Consider the following 9,428-nt stretch of genomic DNA (forward strand, 5'->3'; position numbering starts at 1 on the left):
GAATGTTCTCCCTGATAAGTGGATGCTGATCCATAATGAGGGGGGCAAGGGAAGAATGGAGGAACTTGGGGCAAAGGGGAAGGATAGGAGGGACGGGCATGGGGTAGGAAAGAGGGTGGAATGAGAGGGATATCATTACCCTAGGTACATGCAGGACTGCACATATGGTGCAACTCTACATCGTGTTCTACCAGAGAAATGAAAATCTGTGCTCCATTTCTGTACAAAGAACCAAAGTGAATTCTGCTGTTATGTACAACTAATTAGAGCTAATTAATTTTTTTTAAGTACATTTCTTTGTCTAAGGGTGGCAGAAGACCAAGACCAAGGATGGCACGTCTTGGGGTTCCCTCTGCCATCTATGCCCTCCACCCTTGTCCCGCCCCAGGGATGCGCTTTGAGGGGGAGGATTTGTAGCCCCACCCCCCACTGCCTCTGCTCTCAGTGGCCACAGCCCAGGAGAGATGTCGCTGGGGAGGGTGGGTGTCCTCTCCAAAGGCTGCCCCGGCTGGCAGCGGGCCTACTCCTCCCGCAGAGGCCGCAACCCAGGGAGGGGCAGGGCGAACCCGGGGTGGGGCGAGCTGCCACCCGGGGGGCTCAGGGCCGGTGCCAGGCGCCGCCTGAGTGGGCAGCATAAGGTCCTCAGAGGCTGTGTGGGTACCGCCGCCTGCCGTGTCCTGCTTCCTGAGCAGGCAGGCCCTGCCAGGAGCAAGACAAGTGGCCTGGGGCAGCCACAGCACAGGGCACCCCATCCTCTGGTCGCCCTCTGACTCTGAGGCCCGCTGCCCTACGCTGTCGCTGTCGCCACAGCCAGCGCTCCACACTGTGGCCACTGGAGTCCCGACCTGGCCACCAGAAATGCTGCCAACACCTCCACTGCACTGGAAGCAGACTCCCGCCACCGCCAATGGATGAGGATGCTCCTATTTGGACGCCTATTTCCATGCAGCCACCGATTCAACTGGACTCCCCAAAGGGCCTTAGGGCGCCCAGGCTCCCTGATAAATGCCCTGCCCACAGAGGGATGCCGCTGGTTGCTGGGAACCTCCAATGTGGAACCCTAATGTGGAACGTTGAGGATGGCTGCTGTTCGCTTCCACACTGCAACTGGACTCCTCCACAGGTGGCGCCTACACCTCCAGGCTTGGGGAGGGTGTGGGCACCCCATTTTATCTGTGCCACCTGTTCATCCTGCCAGGGGATTAATTCACTAATTGGCTTTAGGCTCTCATAACAGGATCATTTCCCCTCTAAACCTTCTTGCATTGTCTCACCCATGAGCTTTTGGGGGACACCGAGAAACTCAACCATATTGCGTCTTCATCAGATAGCTTAGCAAGATCTTCTTCATGACTTGCTGTAGCTTCTACATCAGCACTTGCTGCTTCACCCTGCACTTGTCTTATATGGAGATGGGCCTCTTGCCTCCAACATCATGAACCAAATTCTGCCACCTTCAGACTTCTTCTGGAGCTTTCTCCCTTCTCTTGGCATCAGAAAAATCTAATGTTTTGGCCTTATCTGGATGCGGTTTTGGCTTAAGGGAACGTGGCTTGTTTCATCTGTTCTCCAGACTATGAAAACTTTATCCCTATCAGCTGTTTTGCTTTCTTATCATTCACCTATGCCCTGGAGCAGCACTTTAATTTTCTTTATGAACATTTCCCTTGCATTCTCATTGGGACTAACTATTCAAGAGGCACAGCTTTTTTTTTTTTTTTTCTATCCTTTCTTTCCTTCTTTCTTTCTTTCTTTTTTAAATAGTTTTAGATCAACAGCATGCCTTTCTTTGTTTAGTTGTTTTTTTTTTTTTTTTTTTTTTTTTTTTGTAGTGCTAAGGATTGAACTCAGTGCCTCATACATTCTAGGCAAGCACTCTGCCACTGAGCTACAGCCCAGCCCAAGGCACAGCTTTCTATTTGGAATGCAAAACATGGAACTCTTCCTTTTATTCCAACTGTTCAGTCCATTACAGAGTAATTAACTGGTCTAACTTCAATATTGTTTCTTAGGGAATGAGAAGAAGGTGAGTCATGATCTGTGGAGCAATAAGAAGACACATATTAAGTTTGCTGTCTTATATGAACAGGGTTTGTAGTGTCACATGACATCTAACCTAGTTAACGTCACAGAACACAGTAGGGGATAAAATGCCCTGAAATCCTCACCACCCTTTAGGCAGTCATCTCAGCTCCATGCACAGGGGCCCCACAGGACCCCTGTGCTCTAAGGGGGCTCCATCTTCAGCTACTCAGTGCTGGGGGTGGCACAGCCTGGTGAATGGATTGAGCACTATTGTGTCAACATAAATGTTTGTTACTAAAATACTTACAATGCCATCCCAGACATTTAAAAAAAACCACCATCACAAAAAATAAAATAGACAGTTTTAGTGGGAGGAGGCGGATAGCTGTGGTGGGGCATCTGGCACAATGCGCAGGTGCTCACACGTGGGAGGTGCCCTCAAGGACTTTAGAACTAGGGCAGCGAGAAAACATTCTAGGAGAAGTGGAGGCTTCTGGTCTAATCGTTTCTTGACCCCCTGCCTCTGGCATTTGTGTGTGTGTGCATTTTATGTAGCTGCCAGGGAAGATGGCTGACTTTGAAAGAATGGGATGGCAGCTTGGGTCACCCACCTGTACCAACTGGAAGATACTGATGTAAAGGGCCTCTCCTTCAGCTGGAACCTCCCAAGGCCCCCTGCATGGGGAGCTTCCCAGAGAGTGTCCAAGCAGGTCACATGCAGCAGAGCTAAGGGGGCAAAACTGTGAGGCACATGTGTGGGTAGGATTCTCCCCTCACTTTCTGTCCAGTCTCTATACAAAAAAGCATGGGCAATCCAGGCTGGGACTGGCTGTGCTGGAGAGGGATCCTCACAGGGCCTGGCTCTGAGGCTCCAGCCACACCTCTCTTCCTTGGGTACCCAGGATCCCACCACAGCTTGCTTTGTTCCTTCTACAGAGTAAGCCCCAGACCTCTGTCCTCTGCTGGGAAACAACAGGGTAGACCCTGAGGTCTGCCCAACCATCCTCTACAACAGCCCCCCAAGTGACCACTCTCGAGACAGCAGCCCTCCCTCTTGGCCCAAAGACCACTCACTTCTTGTCTTGAAGGTACTCCTCCTCAACATATGGCTGGTGGCATCCATACCTAGAGAATACCAGGAGGCTGTGACCTCTAATATCCTGTGTCCCTCATCTGTCGAGATGCCTGGTGGACTTGACTAACTTACTGACAATAACGGGAGCTCAGGAGGGCTGGGAGAGTTTGTCTGCACTGATTCCTAAATGATAGGCCAAGTGCCTGCCAAAGGTAGGTGCTTCATATATATTTGAGCCATGAATGAACCCAACCACCTGCTGCCTGGCTACCTCAGGGCCAGGACCCTCTCAGTTGACCCCAGGGGTCCCTGTTCTGTCTACAGGCAGGTTGGAACCCTCCCAGATGCAACCCACAGACTCCTTCCCAAATGTGGAAACTGCTTTTCCTGAGGCCTCAGAAGAGTGAGGTCTGAGGCAGAGAACTTCCTCTCAGGGAGGGGACAGGCCCCCAGGGAAAGGCCAGAGCCATCGCCAGCCTGTGTCCCAGGACCACTCTGAGGCAAACACTCCTAGGGCTCATCCTACTTGGATTTCTAAACACCCAGGCAGAGTTCTCCTCTGAAAAACCCTACTTTCCTCAGAGCTGACGGAGGTTCAGAGTGATGCCCGGCATTCCCAACCCCAGGCCAGGAGATGGCCATGGGCCAGGGCTTGGAGATGATACACACCTTTTACCCAGCAGCTCCAGAGCCTTCTGGGTACTGGCCAAATCTTGGTACAAATACAAAACCCCATGGACATAGGGGGTGTTCCCCTGCTGCAGGGCAGGCACCAGGCCGTCCTCGAGCTCCCAGAGAAGTACTGTGAGGGTTTCCACAAGACAGGACACATCCACTGATGAACCTTGGTCATCTTCTCCCTAGGATGGGCAATCAAAGAGGGACATTTCAACAGGAAAACGGTAGCCATTTGCAAAAGGAATCGCTGCCATACGTCAGGGGAAATCAAAATATTTTCCCTCCATATTCTCAGGAGACATCACACACACACACACACACACACACACACACACACACACACACACACACAAACCTGGTGAGATCTGGCACTTTTGAAAGGGGAATCTGAATGTGGGTTAAACTATGGACACCTGTGGTGCCCTGTCCTGTCTCACTTCTGGTCTCCTTGGGAAAAATTGCCAGAGTCGTTGGGACACAGCGCTGACCCAGCACCTCCACACTCAGGAAAAGCCCTGAGGCTTAAGCACCCACAGATCTGTAGACAACAAGAACTCATGGCTCTGGGCTTGCTGTCTCAACACCAGTGAGCAGACTGGGACTGTTTGTGGACTGTGAGTGCCTAGCTACCAGGGTTCCAAGTTCTGTGAGTTCCATGGCCAAGGAAGTGAGGTCACTGTCTCAGGAAGTCCTTTGCTGAGTCCCTTTCTTACACAAGATGGTTCCAATGGCCCACTGGGCTGCAGTCTTCCTATGACATAGGCACAGGTGGACCCAGTTACACCAACACACCCTGGATCAGGCCCTCAGACAGGCCCGGGTGTAGCCAGCTCCCTTGGTTTGGGGAGACAGAGCTTGGTTGAGACCCTTCCCCTTCTTGTGGGTATGTGTGTGGCCCTGAGGAAGTCATTGTGCCTTGCAGGGCCTCCATAGCTTCTCAACATGTTCCCAGGGGTCATTCTAGCATCTGCTTTAGAGGTTGTCATCAGGGACATGTGCCCACACATACATGGACTCCCTGAGAAACCCTAATCCAGGAGTCATGCGTCTCTAATGCACAAATATACAGATAACAAGACATAGGAAGTTAAGGGACAAAGGATGACATCCAACTTTACCATGACCTGAGTCCCACAGTGACAGAGGGAAAGTCAGCTCCTCTCTTGGCCATGGTCCCCACTCTGCACCACTGGAGGGTTATTTTCAGAGATAGCCTCCCCTTTGCCATAGAATTCTAATTCCTGTGCGAAATCAAATTGCCCCAATGTCTCTTCCGATCGTATGATGGGGTACACTACAGGGGATTTCAAACACCACAGCATCCTGTGCCCAAAGCCTGTAGCTCCCTCCTCTCTCAGTGGATCCACATCAGCATCTGGTTTCTAAGAAACAGAAATCAACAAGCCTCATGGGGTTATCACTTCCAAGTTTGAGTCACGGGAAGTCTAACTTAGTCTGGCTCCACAGGCCCACAGCAGAGGGCACTGCTGAAATTCCAGAGGTTTGTGGGGAAAGTTGGTGGGGCAGCAGGCAGAGACCTGAGGACCCCATGAAATGGTAAGGAGCTGGCATTTCTGTGCCTCCGTTTCTACACGCCTCCCATAGGTGAAAATGCTAGGGCTAAAAAATTCACTGATGCACAAAACATATAAGAAGCAAGGATGGTGTGGAATGGCCAAGAATTTGTTCCATAGCATGGCCACGACCACGGAAACGGACTTCTCTATCTCCATGTCTTTAGGGAAAGGCAAAGCCACTTCCTTTTGTTTTGTGTGCAGTTTAAAGCAACAGTTTCCTCCTATTCTTCCAACTAAACTTTGGAGGCAAGATCCCAGTAGTATGAACAAAGAAGCATCTCAGAGGCAATAGTACTCAATAGCTGAGGCTACTGGAGCAGAGAGAAGGACAGACAATTCAGCTTTGAGGTCTGGAAAGGGAATAGGAGACCAGTCCCTGCAGGGGACACTCACAAACCTAATGCATGTTCACTGAGCGCCCTGTGCTCACTGTTGAATGGAACATGAGGAGCTGATGTCTTTCCATCTCCTAAGGAACTTCCAGATTTAGCTAGCCATCCCAGGAGACTCAGGACCATCATCCTTGTGCACACAGAGCTAAGTGGCTGCTCATTACCTTCCCACCAAAGGTGAGAGGCAGGTGATGCTAAGTTCTTTGAACTGATACTGAATTGAAAAATATTTTAATTGTATATGCTCTCCTGAAAATACCAGTAAATTCATCAGCTTCAAATTACTATAAGAAAGAACTAAAGGGGAGAAGATATGTTAAGCAAAGTAAAGATATGACAAGAATTCAACTTCCAAATGACCTAAATGCACTTGCAGCTTCTGTGCTATTTCCTGTTGCTTATAATACATAGCAGGTTTCATATGTGCTGATGGTGCCTTACAGGCTCCTGGCCTAACAGGAGAGGCTTTCCTCACACTAGAGCAGCTTCACCAAGCATCTGGATTTACACAGCTGCAAATTTTGAAAAGTGACACTAAATGATATCTCTCAAGATAAAGATGTCTGCTCAAAAACAAATATTAAAACTAGATAAAATTCTACTAGAATACAAAAATGTAGAAACTACGATGACATAACAAAATATTTATTAAACTCTAAGCATGTTATTTATTGACCCCCAAACAAATATTCCTATAGCATTTCTAAAAGACATCATCCTTATTCTTCCTTGAATTGCTTCTATCCATCAGAAAGATGTCATGTTCTTAAGGCTGGTTGATTTATTCCCTTCAAATGTGAATAAAAACCCAAATCTCAAAATTCCACAAAACCATTTATAAGAAGGGAAAATGTCCTTCATCCAATTCACAATGCAGCTGAAAAAAATCCCAATAAAACCAGAAACAGCCTATGAGAAGGTTTCATAAGAATTGCAATTAGCTATACAATGATATACAGAAACCAGTTTTTTAAACACTTGAAAGTGCTCCTCAGCCACATCAGAAGCAACTAAGATATTTATTTACCACCTATTAACTCAATTTCCACAAGGAAAAAAAAATCTTCCTCATGCTAAACACGATAGATGAAGGAAATGCAATGTCAAAGAACAGCTCTCTTTGGTCATCAGCTCTGCGCTTCCCAGTTCACACTGAGGTTGACTTTCATCTTGCCCACATGGACCAGGACACTTAATTAACACACAGTCAGGGAGCCTGCCCTAGAAGGCTACTACTCCCCAGAGACTAGTACATGTGCTCCTTTGGCTTTCCTGACACTAACAGGTTATGAACATCCTTTCTTCTTAAAGAATAGGCTGATGGGGCTGGGGTTTGGGTCAGTGGTAGAGTGCTTGCCTAGCACGTGTGAGGCACTGGGCTCAATTTTCAGCACCACATATAAATAAATAAAATAAAGGTCCATTGACAACTAAAAAACAAAACAAACAAACAAACAAACAAAAAAGAATAGGCTGGTGAACACAGCACATCAGCTGTTTCATGTGAGTACTGATATCTATTAGTTGTTGATAGCTGTCCCATTCCCAGGGTTACCTGCTATTAAAAGGCAAGCTCACTGGGGAAGCACTGAGGACTCCTATCATAGCCTCCTGCTGAAAACCTCTACCGAACTCCTGCTTCAATCCTAAGCCTGCTGCTTCCCCAAACACAAGTCTATTGCATGATTTTACAAAGAGGGGGAACTGATGGAAATCACTGAGGGGCTGGAACACCTGAAGAAGGTCAGCCTGGCCAGTGACTAGGTCCTCTTCCAGTCTGACCTCTTTGGAACAATTTGGAAGAAAATGATTTCTAGACAAGTCACTTGATAACAAATTTATAGTTTCATATTTGAAAGCACCACCAACGAAAGCTTTAGTTACCAGTCAAGATATGCAGTTCATGGGTGTGTCATTATGAGAAGTAACCAAGAAAAGGGTTGTGGCTGAACTCGGACCATAGAGAACCCTCAGTGATCCACAGTGGCATTGGGCAGGGGGAGAGGTAGGGTCAATATGGGTAAATTCAATGCTCAGGACAATATTAAGAAGACTGTTAGATTAATTCAAACTATAATCCCCAGGCCTTTACAATAACAAACCATCCATTTAAGATCCACTCTCCCTCCTCCTGGCCATTTCCTAACAAAAGTACTAAGAGGCTCAGATCTGGCCAAAATGAAAGGCCCAGCAGGGCTTGGAGGCACACACCCATAGTCCAAGCATTGGGGAAGATGGGACAGGAAAATATGGAGTTCAAAACTAGCCTCAGCAAACTAGAGAGGTCTGAAGCAACTTAGCTAGACTCTGTCTCTAAATAAACATATTTAAAAAAAAAAAGTCTGAGGATGTGTCTTAGTGGTTAAGAACCCCAGGTTCAATATCTGGTATAAAAATAAATAAATGAATGACTCATCAAATTTTCAGTCCTCCGGATGGTTCTGTATTTTCAGCAGTGCCCATCAGGAACCATGGCGATGAGGTTACCTTCTAGAAAGCCAATCACATTATATATTCCCACATCCAATACAGCTCAAAAACCTGTTCCCCTGGTTTGGATTCATCTCAATGAAATGCCTGACTGTGCCAGCAATGCTCCTGTGCAACGACTGTGAAGCACTTGACAACTACTACACTCAAGGCAGGCAAGGCTGGCATCCTGCACCTTTGGGTTCAAAGGCTGGAGAGTCCAGGTTCTGGCAGGGACTGCCCTGGCTTATTCTCCTTTGTGGGACTTTCCAGGACTTGGGCACCATGGGTCCAGCTTAGGACCTGCTAAGACACCCTAGCTATGGGTGCTTCTAATTTTACTGCCATCTCCAAAGTCATCCGAAGCAGAAACCCCTACGATCAATGCAGGGGACCAACACCATTTCCAGAAAGGCCACCTGCACTTGAAAGTCCATGCTGTGGAATCACTGGCTTCTACGACTACAGACCTCCCTCCAGATGTGATACTGGCCTTTGGAGCACTGAGCATCTGCTCCAAAAGAAGAGGGACTCCAAGCCCAGACAGCAAGCCTGGAGCATGAAAACCTGCAGCACCTCTAACCAGAATACCTCCAGTGACCAAGGGACAAAAGACAAGCAGCAAACATGAGCAGGGAGTCACCAATGCCCCTCCATTTAATGCTTGACACAAAGGCCACCCAAGCAGAAATCGAGGGGCCAGCACCACCCCAGAAAGACCAACTTGCATGACTATGCCCTTGGCAGTGTCCTCAGTGGAACCTGAGAGCAGAGAACCTGGGAGCAGCCTGTGGGTAATGAGCATCTCCTTTCTAAGAGGAGGGACCCTCGAGCACCAGACAGACCTATGAGGCAAGCTTGGGCCTGACTCTCTGTGGCCCCCACCACCAGAGTATTTCCATGGTGACCAAGTTACACAGGACAAACAGCAACCATGATCTTGGAGCCACCTAGGCCCCTCCTTTCAGTGCCATCCCCAAAGGGCCCACCCAAGCAGAAATGCTCAAGTTTGCCTCGGGGCACCAGCACCACCATGAGCAAGGCTGCATCTAGGTGCACATCTGTGCTGGCCTCTCAACCTGGCAGCTCAGCTGGACCAGCCACCAGACCATCCTCTTCCAGGTCAGGACCCACTCCTGTGGGGTCCAAGAGAAAACTCTTTTGCTAAGATGACATCCACCTTCTCCCACATGGGACCTGGTGGCAGACTGC

At 48.5% G+C, this 9,428-nt stretch overlaps 1 long non-coding RNA gene across 1 annotated transcript; it reads right to left on the reverse strand.

Moving 5' to 3' along the window:
* Positions 1-1,102: 1,102 nt before the first annotated feature.
* On the reverse strand, positions 1,103-3,936 carry LOC114083642 (uncharacterized). Its single transcript, XR_011704847.1, has 2 exons — positions 3,770-3,936; positions 1,103-2,038 (listed from the first exon to the last, which is right to left on the reverse strand). It is a non-coding gene; the product is annotated as an uncharacterized lncRNA (long non-coding RNA).
* Positions 3,937-9,428: the final 5,492 nt, after the last annotated feature.

The sequence above is a fragment of the Marmota flaviventris genome, chromosome 17, assembly GCF_047511675.1.
Source record: "Marmota flaviventris isolate mMarFla1 chromosome 17, mMarFla1.hap1, whole genome shotgun sequence".
Taxonomy (NCBI): domain Eukaryota; kingdom Metazoa; phylum Chordata; class Mammalia; order Rodentia; family Sciuridae; genus Marmota; species Marmota flaviventris.